Genomic DNA, 9,427 nt, shown 5'->3' on the forward strand with positions numbered 1-9,427 from the left:
CTTCCGTAGGTTCCATTGGAGGTGGGGACTGAGCGTGGACAAGGCCTTAGAGCTCCCCTGCTGGCCACTGCCATGTTTGACTCCGCGCGTGCAAGGCTGGCCGCTGGTAATGTGCTCTATTGGAAGCACCACTTCCTACTACTTTCATCCACCACGCCTGCTTCCAAATACCAAGGCCACTGTTTATCGCTTGATCGGCACACTTCCTTTTCTTCACCTCCCGCGCTCCCTGCCTACGCATCCAGCTGTCGACCTCGGGCCTCACAAGTACCATTTAGCCCCCTGCTGGCAGGGCGCCTTCCACATAACACTAGCGTGACCGTATTTCCCTCTGCTGAATATGGGACACCTGCTCCAGTTACTTCTAATCAAGCAAGTTCAACAGCAAGCAGTACTATGCGGTACAAAAGTTCAAATTAACATCGAGTTCACCGAGACCCTATTAAAAAGAAAAGCTGAGCAGCTGGAGCCTCTTTCTTTACCTTCTGATCTCTACGGCTGGCGCAGGGAGGGGCCTCACACACGCATACAAACACACACGCACTCCCGTACACCTCTCGCACATCAAGATGCGGCTCGCCGACTGGCCTGACCCAACCCTCCCTGTCCAGTGCTCTTCACCCTCCATGCCCACCTGGGCTCCCAGGACAGACCCGCCTCTCTAGCACCTGGTGCTGCGTCTTCTTGAGACAACATGTGGGCGGCACGTAGGGTCACAGGCCTCTCTCCCCAGATTTCTGTCAAGGTTCACACCACAACATGGCCAGCCGTAGCCTTCTTCCACTGCGCGGGAGTTAAGGCAACAGGGGAGGGCTTCCAGATGCAGGCGGGCGGAGGGGGACGACAGGCATGACTCGGCTCACGGCTTTCAAGAGGTCGTCTCTTCCCCTTACTCTCCCTCCTCCCGCTAGCCTGTGGCCGGAACCAGCCGGTCCCTTCCTGCCCGTAGAAAGGCAGCTATCCTCTCCAAGATGCTGCTGGCCACCGACATAACCCAGCCACCTCTTGTCCCCTGGCCACACGGTGCACAGGCAGGGGTTAAGCACACGCGGTGAACTGTGCATCACGGCCCTGCGGGGGAGCCTGCCTACAGAGTCTGCAGTGCACCTGTCCACAGAGGTGGCTCAGCAGGGGAGGATGCCTCGGACACAGACAAGTCCTCAACTTCCTGGGGGCAAGACTTAGGCAGGGCTGGCACATGAAGTGGGTGCTAAGACCCTGCCCGGGGGGCTACCGCAAAGCCTGTGGAGGCGGAGCGTGAACAGGCTGCAAAGAGCTCCCAGCGCTCCAGAGCTTAGCCGAGGAGCACAGACTCTTCCTGTGGCTAGGCTCTGGCGCGTGCAGAGATTGGCTCTTCCTGGACAGCCCCCTCAGGCCAGCGGGTCTTCAGCTCTTCACCACGCCGGCAGAGGCAGTGGGGGAAAGGAAAGGGTCTGCCTGCCTGCCAGCCTGCCCGACTAGTGGTTAACTGATTGCTCCGAACGGGGGCTGATCCTCTGCACAAGCGCTGGGCGCAGAACGCATCCTGCTGCAGACGCCTGGGGAGGATGTGGATGAGCAGCAGGGATGGGACACAGCTGGAGAGGAAGAGCATGTAAACATCAGGTGGGCGGGCAGCACAGGTGCCACATAACCGGCCACCTCCTCTCCACACTCACCACTGCTGCTTGGAAACGGGGCAGGGATGAGGAGCCTGCTGGCACACACCAGGCACTGCACTGATGGACCGGCAGGGGGAACGGCCAGCCCTGCACGCCGCAGCTTTGCCCAACCGTCAGCCTTGCACACTCGCCCCCATCATCATCCACAGGACACCCCACCTTTCACCGCTGCTGGATGGGCAGCTGCAAAGCAAGCATGAGGCCAGCATTAGGACTCACGTGTACACATGGAAGGGGAGAGACAGAAAATACAGGGCAAGTCGGGACACCCGCAGGACGGCTCACATGCAGGACCGACCCTTTCAAAACGCGGTATCTGGTCACCCTAGCTAAAACACAGTGTCCGCACGTAACTCCCAAAGCTCCCTTTGCAGGAGCGGATGCTAGGGGGCAGATGCGCCGGGGAGGACTTTCTTTCAGGTGGCAAGCAGGAGGGGAACACAGGGGGAGTAGAAACGGCCCTTCCGTCCCCGACAGTCCCTTCTCCTTCGAGGTCAAACGAGCGTCTCCGGTGCTGATGGCGGGCTCTTACGTTTGACGGAGAAGCAACGTCCGCGTTTCTGCGGTTTGCTCACTTTTCGGCCGTCCTTCCTCAGCGTCGTAGAGCACAGTTCAAGGAGCAGCGTGAGCGAGCAGTTCCATTTCTGTCACCTTGGGCCTTTGGTCCATCACATTTGGAGAGCTGCGATTTCTTTAGGCAAGCGTGACTGCACATAGCACGTAACAGGCTTCTGGCGCAGAACTGCTACCATCCGAATCTGGTGGAATTTCTCAGAAGGACCTGCAGGGTTCTCCGCAGACAGCGTGAACCTTTGCTTTTCTTGGCCCGCGCCCCCAACAGGCGGGCAGGGAGGCGACGCGTCCCCTTTACTTGCCTGCTTTTCTTCTTCTTGCGGTCACGATATCAGGCGCTAGGGATGTGTGGGTCCGCAAGGCAGGGGGCATGCTTGAATTTCTCTGATGGGCTCAGGAAAGACGTATTTTGTTTACACACAAGAAAGGGAGCGGGGTAGTTTGCCGCGTCACCTGTCCGCGTTGGGTGCAGGTCATGTCCCAAGTGCTCTGCAAGGCCAAAGGCAATCTTTTTAGGGGTGCGAAGAGATGTGCGGACAGGGGTTTGCGCTGAGTTGACAGTTTGTGTCGGAGAGGGGAAGGAAGCAACAGAAAAGGCATGGGGGATGAGCTCAAATGCTACTGTGCTCGCTGTGCATGTGAGAAGTAGCAGGATGGATGCCTGCATCTTCCAAACAGCCGTGTCTTTCTTCTCCACCCACATCCGTCACAGACTTATGACTGTGCAGAACGGGGCGCTGCCGGACGCTTTAGGGTGAGGATTCTGCTCGGAGGGAGTAAAAGGAGCAGCTTCCCTTCCAGGAGAGCGCAAGCCTGAGTTCTTATCATTTCAAAGGCTCCTTGTGTGTGTTGTCCTCAGGTAGAGGCCTGGGAAGCCGAGTCAGCTGTGAAAGCAGGAATGTGTCGGTCACACAGGAAGGCGAAGGGCAATGGACTGAAAAAATGTCATGACTTCAAGCGTCCTTTCGAGCCGGGCAGAAGGATCCGGCGTCAGACACGTTTGCCGTTGCTCCTACTTCCCTCTTCTGCGCCAGAATGGGGGGCGCGGAGGGGTGGGGCGGTGCGTACAGTGTGCTGCGCCTGCTCGAGACGATCTCAGGGCCCTTGCGGGTCAGCGAGGGCCGGGGCAAGAAGTTGCGGTATCCCAGCCAGCAGGCAGGGCTGGCGTCACCCACCCTTGGCTTCCCTTCTTCCTAGGCAGCTGCCCACAGCTGAGGCAGCCATGAGGATGGGAGAGCTACGTGTCTGTGGCTCGTTCCTGTCCGAGGGCGGGGCACAGGCAAGCCTATAATTAGCTCTTAGTGCCAGAGGGACTTCTTCCTCCCTGGCACTTTGAGTCACTTGGACAGCCTCCTTGCTGGGCTCCTTCGATAGCTCAGCTGGTAGAGCGGAGGACTGTAGTCTTCTTTCCTTGGCTATCCTTAGGTCGCTGGTTCAACTCCGGCTCGAAGGAGTGGGCTTTTGTTTCCGTCAGTACAGCCTCTTCTTTAGGCCTTCTCTTCATCGCGCGGTGGATCAACGCTGCAGCGATCGCTCTGCCGGCGCTGGATTTATCCCGTTTCCTTAGGCGCGATAAATTGATCTCCGAGCGCTCTCCCGTCGCCTCCGATACTCCACCAGGGTGAGAAAACTAGCCAGAGTCAATGGGAGAGCAGCCCCCGCTGGCCTTACTGCACACACCATAGGGCGGCAAGTACGCCGACCTCAGCTACGCCATTTGCGCAGCTGAGCTTCCGTAGGTTCCATTGGAGGTGGGGACTGAGCGTGGACAAGGCCTTAGAGCTCCCCTGCTGGCCACTGCCATGTTTGACTCCGCGCGTGCAAGGCTGGCCGCTGGTAATGTGCTCTATTGGAAGCACCACTTCCTACTACTTTCATCCACCACGCCTGCTTCCAAATACCAAGGCCACTGTTTATCGCTTGATCGGCACACTTCCTTTTCTTCACCTCCCGCGCTCCCTGCCTACGCATCCAGCTGTCGACCTCGGGCCTCACAAGTACCATTTAGCCCCCTGCTGGCAGGGCGCCTTCCACATAACACTAGCGTGACCGTATTTCCCTCTGCTGAATATGGGACACCTGCTCCAGTTACTTCTAATCAAGCAAGTTCAACAGCAAGCAGTACTATGCGGTACAAAAGTTCAAATTAACATCGAGTTCACCGAGACCCTATTAAAAAGAAAAGCTGAGCAGCTGGAGCCTCTTTCTTTACCTTCTGATCTCTACGGCTGGCGCAGGGAGGGGCCTCACACACGCATACAAACACACACGCACTCCCGTACACCTCTCGCACATCAAGATGCGGCTCGCCGACTGGCCTGACCCAACCCTCCCTGTCCAGTGCTCTTCACCCTCCATGCCCACCTGGGCTCCCAGGACAGACCCGCCTCTCTAGCACCTGGTGCTGCGTCTTCTTGAGACAACATGTGGGCGGCACGTAGGGTCACAGGCCTCTCTCCCCAGATTTCTGTCAAGGTTCACACCACAACATGGCCAGCCGTAGCCTTCTTCCACTGCGCGGGAGTTAAGGCAACAGGGGAGGGCTTCCAGATGCAGGCGGGCGGAGGGGGACGACAGGCATGACTCGGCTCACGGCTTTCAAGAGGTCGTCTCTTCCCCTTACTCTCCCTCCTCCCGCTAGCCTGTGGCCGGAACCAGCCGGTCCCTTCCTGCCCGTAGAAAGGCAGCTATCCTCTCCAAGATGCTGCTGGCCACCGACATAACCCAGCCACCTCTTGTCCCCTGGCCACACGGTGCACAGGCAGGGGTTAAGCACACGCGGTGAACTGTGCATCACGGCCCTGCGGGGGAGCCTGCCTACAGAGTCTGCAGTGCACCTGTCCACAGAGGTGGCTCAGCAGGGGAGGATGCCTCGGACACAGACAAGTCCTCAACTTCCTGGGGGCAAGACTTAGGCAGGGCTGGCACATGAAGTGGGTGCTAAGACCCTGCCCGGGGGGCTACCGCAAAGCCTGTGGAGGCGGAGCGTGAACAGGCTGCAAAGAGCTCCCAGCGCTCCAGAGCTTAGCCGAGGAGCACAGACTCTTCCTGTGGCTAGGCTCTGGCGCGTGCAGAGATTGGCTCTTCCTGGACAGCCCCCTCAGGCCAGCGGGTCTTCAGCTCTTCACCACGCCGGCAGAGGCAGTGGGGGAAAGGAAAGGGTCTGCCTGCCTGCCAGCCTGCCCGACTAGTGGTTAACTGATTGCTCCGAACGGGGGCTGATCCTCTGCACAAGCGCTGGGCGCAGAACGCATCCTGCTGCAGACGCCTGGGGAGGATGTGGATGAGCAGCAGGGATGGGACACAGCTGGAGAGGAAGAGCATGTAAACATCAGGTGGGCGGGCAGCACAGGTGCCACATAACCGGCCACCTCCTCTCCACACTCACCACTGCTGCTTGGAAACGGGGCAGGGATGAGGAGCCTGCTGGCACACACCAGGCACTGCACTGATGGACCGGCAGGGGGAACGGCCAGCCCTGCACGCCGCAGCTTTGCCCAACCGTCAGCCTTGCACACTCGCCCCCATCATCATCCACAGGACACCCCACCTTTCACCGCTGCTGGATGGGCAGCTGCAAAGCAAGCATGAGGCCAGCATTAGGACTCACGTGTACACATGGAAGGGGAGAGACAGAAAATACAGGGCAAGTCGGGACACCCGCAGGACGGCTCACATGCAGGACCGACCCTTTCAAAACGCGGTATCTGGTCACCCTAGCTAAAACACAGTGTCCGCACGTAACTCCCAAAGCTCCCTTTGCAGGAGCGGATGCTAGGGGGCAGATGCGCCGGGGAGGACTTTCTTTCAGGTGGCAAGCAGGAGGGGAACACAGGGGGAGTAGAAACGGCCCTTCCGTCCCCGACAGTCCCTTCTCCTTCGAGGTCAAACGAGCGTCTCCGGTGCTGATGGCGGGCTCTTACGTTTGACGGAGAAGCAACGTCCGCGTTTCTGCGGTTTGCTCACTTTTCGGCCGTCCTTCCTCAGCGTCGTAGAGCACAGTTCAAGGAGCAGCGTGAGCGAGCAGTTCCATTTCTGTCACCTTGGGCCTTTGGTCCATCACATTTGGAGAGCTGCGATTTCTTTAGGCAAGCGTGACTGCACATAGCACGTAACAGGCTTCTGGCGCAGAACTGCTACCATCCGAATCTGGTGGAATTTCTCAGAAGGACCTGCAGGGTTCTCCGCAGACAGCGTGAACCTTTGCTTTTCTTGGCCCGCGCCCCCAACAGGCGGGCAGGGAGGCGACGCGTCCCCTTTACTTGCCTGCTTTTCTTCTTCTTGCGGTCACGATATCAGGCGCTAGGGATGTGTGGGTCCGCAAGGCAGGGGGCATGCTTGAATTTCTCTGATGGGCTCAGGAAAGACGTATTTTGTTTACACACAAGAAAGGGAGCGGGGTAGTTTGCCGCGTCACCTGTCCGCGTTGGGTGCAGGTCATGTCCCAAGTGCTCTGCAAGGCCAAAGGCAATCTTTTTAGGGGTGCGAAGAGATGTGCGGACAGGGGTTTGCGCTGAGTTGACAGTTTGTGTCGGAGAGGGGAAGGAAGCAACAGAAAAGGCATGGGGGATGAGCTCAAATGCTACTGTGCTCGCTGTGCATGTGAGAAGTAGCAGGATGGATGCCTGCATCTTCCAAACAGCCGTGTCTTTCTTCTCCACCCACATCCGTCACAGACTTATGACTGTGCAGAACGGGGCGCTGCCGGACGCTTTAGGGTGAGGATTCTGCTCGGAGGGAGTAAAAGGAGCAGCTTCCCTTCCAGGAGAGCGCAAGCCTGAGTTCTTATCATTTCAAAGGCTCCTTGTGTGTGTTGTCCTCAGGTAGAGGCCTGGGAAGCCGAGTCAGCTGTGAAAGCAGGAATGTGTCGGTCACACAGGAAGGCGAAGGGCAATGGACTGAAAAAATGTCATGACTTCAAGCGTCCTTTCGAGCCGGGCAGAAGGATCCGGCGTCAGACACGTTTGCCGTTGCTCCTACTTCCCTCTTCTGCGCCAGAATGGGGGGCGCGGAGGGGTGGGGCGGTGCGTACAGTGTGCTGCGCCTGCTCGAGACGATCTCAGGGCCCTTGCGGGTCAGCGAGGGCCGGGGCAAGAAGTTGCGGTATCCCAGCCAGCAGGCAGGGCTGGCGTCACCCACCCTTGGCTTCCCTTCTTCCTAGGCAGCTGCCCACAGCTGAGGCAGCCATGAGGATGGGAGAGCTACGTGTCTGTGGCTCGTTCCTGTCCGAGGGCGGGGCACAGGCAAGCCTATAATTAGCTCTTAGTGCCAGAGGGACTTCTTCCTCCCTGGCACTTTGAGTCACTTGGACAGCCTCCCTTGCTGGGCTCCTTCGATAGCTCAGCTGGTAGAGCGGAGGACTGTAGTCTTCTTTCCTTGGCTATCCTTAGGTCGCTGGTTCAACTCCGGCTCGAAGGAGTGGGCTTTTGTTTCCGTCAGTACAGCCTCTTCTTTAGGCCTTCTCTTCATCGCGCGGTGGATCAACGCTGCAGCGATCGCTCTGCCGGCGCTGGATTTATCCCGTTTCCTTAGGCGCGATAAATTGATCTCCGAGCGCTCTCCCGTCGCCTCCGATACTCCACCAGGGTGAGAAAACTAGCCAGAGTCAATGGGAGAGCAGCCCCCGCTGGCCTTACTGCACACACCATAGGGCGGCAAGTACGCCGACCTCAGCTACGCCATTTGCGCAGCTGAGCTTCCGTAGGTTCCATTGGAGGTGGGGGACTGAGCGTGGACAAGGCCTTAGAGCTCCCCTGCTGGCCACTGCCATGTTTGACTCCGCGCGTGCAAGGCTGGCCGCTGGTAATGTGCTCTATTGGAAGCACCACTTCCTACTACTTTCATCCACCACCGCCTGCTTCCAAATACCAAGGCCACTGTTTATCGCTTGATCGGCACACTTCCTTTTCTTCACCTCCCGCGCTCCCTGCCTACGCATCCAGCTGTCGACCTCGGGCCTCACAAGTACCATTTAGCCCCCTGCTGGCAGGGCGCCTTCCACATAACACTAGCGTGACCGTATTTCCCCTCTGCTGAATATGGGACACCTGCTCCAGTTACTTCTAATCAAGCAAGTTCAACAGCAAGCAGTACTATGCGGTACAAAAGTTCAAATTAACATCGAGTTCACCGAGACCCTATTAAAAAGAAAAGCTGAGCAGCTGGAGCCTCTTTCTTTACCTTCTGATCTCTACGGCTGGCGCAGGGAGGGGCCTCACACACGCATACAAACACACACGCACTCCCGTACACCTCTCGCACATCAAGATGCGGCTCGCCGACTGGCCTGACCCAACCCTCCCTGTCCAGTGCTCTTCACCCTCCATGCCCACCTGGGCTCCCAGGACAGACCCGCCTCTCTAGCACCTGGTGCTGCGTCTTCTTGAGACAACATGTGGGCGGCACGTAGGGTCACAGGCCTCTCTCCCCAGATTTCTGTCAAGGTTCACACCACAACATGGCCAGCCGTAGCCTTCTTCCACTGCGCGGGAGTTAAGGCAACAGGGGAGGGCTTCCAGATGCAGGCGGGCGGAGGGGGACGACAGGCATGACTCGGCTCACGGCTTTCAAGAGGTCGTCTCTTCCCCTTACTCTCCCTCCTCCCGCTAGCCTGTGGCCGGAACCAGCCGGTCCCTTCCTGCCCGTAGAAAGGCAGCTATCCTCTCCAAGATGCTGCTGGCCACCGACATAACCCAGCCACCTCTTGTCCCCTGGCCACACGGTGCACAGGCAGGGGTTAAGCACACGCGGTGAACTGTGCATCACGGCCCTGCGGGGGAGCCTGCCTACAGAGTCTGCAGTGCACCTGTCCACAGAGGTGGCTCAGCAGGGGAGGATGCCTCGGACACAGACAAGTCCTCAACTTCCTGGGGGCAAGACTTAGGCAGGGCTGGCACATGAAGTGGGTGCTAAGACCCTGCCCGGGGGGCTACCGCAAAGCCTGTGGAGGCGGAGCGTGAACAGGCTGCAAAGAGCTCCCAGCGCTCCAGAGCTTAGCCGAGGAGCACAGACTCTTCCTGTGGCTAGGCTCTGGCGCGTGCAGAGATTGGCTCTTCCTGGACAGCCCCCTCAGGCCAGCGGGTCTTCAGCTCTTCACCACGCCGGCAGAGGCAGTGGGGGAAAGGAAAGGGTCTGCCTGCCTGCCAGCCTGCCCGACTAGTGGTTAACTGATTGCTCCGAACGGGGGCTGATCC

At 58.6% G+C, this 9,427-nt stretch overlaps 2 non-coding genes across 2 annotated transcripts; both read left to right on the forward strand.

The window, feature by feature from the left end:
• The first annotated feature begins 3,598 nt into the window (after positions 1 to 3,598).
• On the forward strand, positions 3,599 to 3,687 carry TRNAY-GUA (transfer RNA tyrosine (anticodon GUA)). Its single transcript is given in 2 exon segments — positions 3,599 to 3,635; positions 3,652 to 3,687. It is a non-coding gene; the product is annotated as a tRNA-Tyr (tRNA).
• A 3,876-nt stretch (positions 3,688 to 7,563) lies between these two features.
• TRNAY-GUA (transfer RNA tyrosine (anticodon GUA)) lies at positions 7,564 to 7,652 on the forward strand. The gene is given in 2 exon segments: positions 7,564 to 7,600; positions 7,617 to 7,652. It is a non-coding gene; the product is annotated as a tRNA-Tyr (tRNA).
• The last annotated feature ends 1,775 nt before the right edge of the window (positions 7,653 to 9,427 follow it).

The sequence above is a fragment of the Carettochelys insculpta genome, unplaced genomic scaffold (genome assembly GCF_033958435.1).
Source record: "Carettochelys insculpta isolate YL-2023 unplaced genomic scaffold, ASM3395843v1 scaffold_0084, whole genome shotgun sequence".
Classification (NCBI taxonomy): domain Eukaryota; kingdom Metazoa; phylum Chordata; order Testudines; family Carettochelyidae; genus Carettochelys; species Carettochelys insculpta.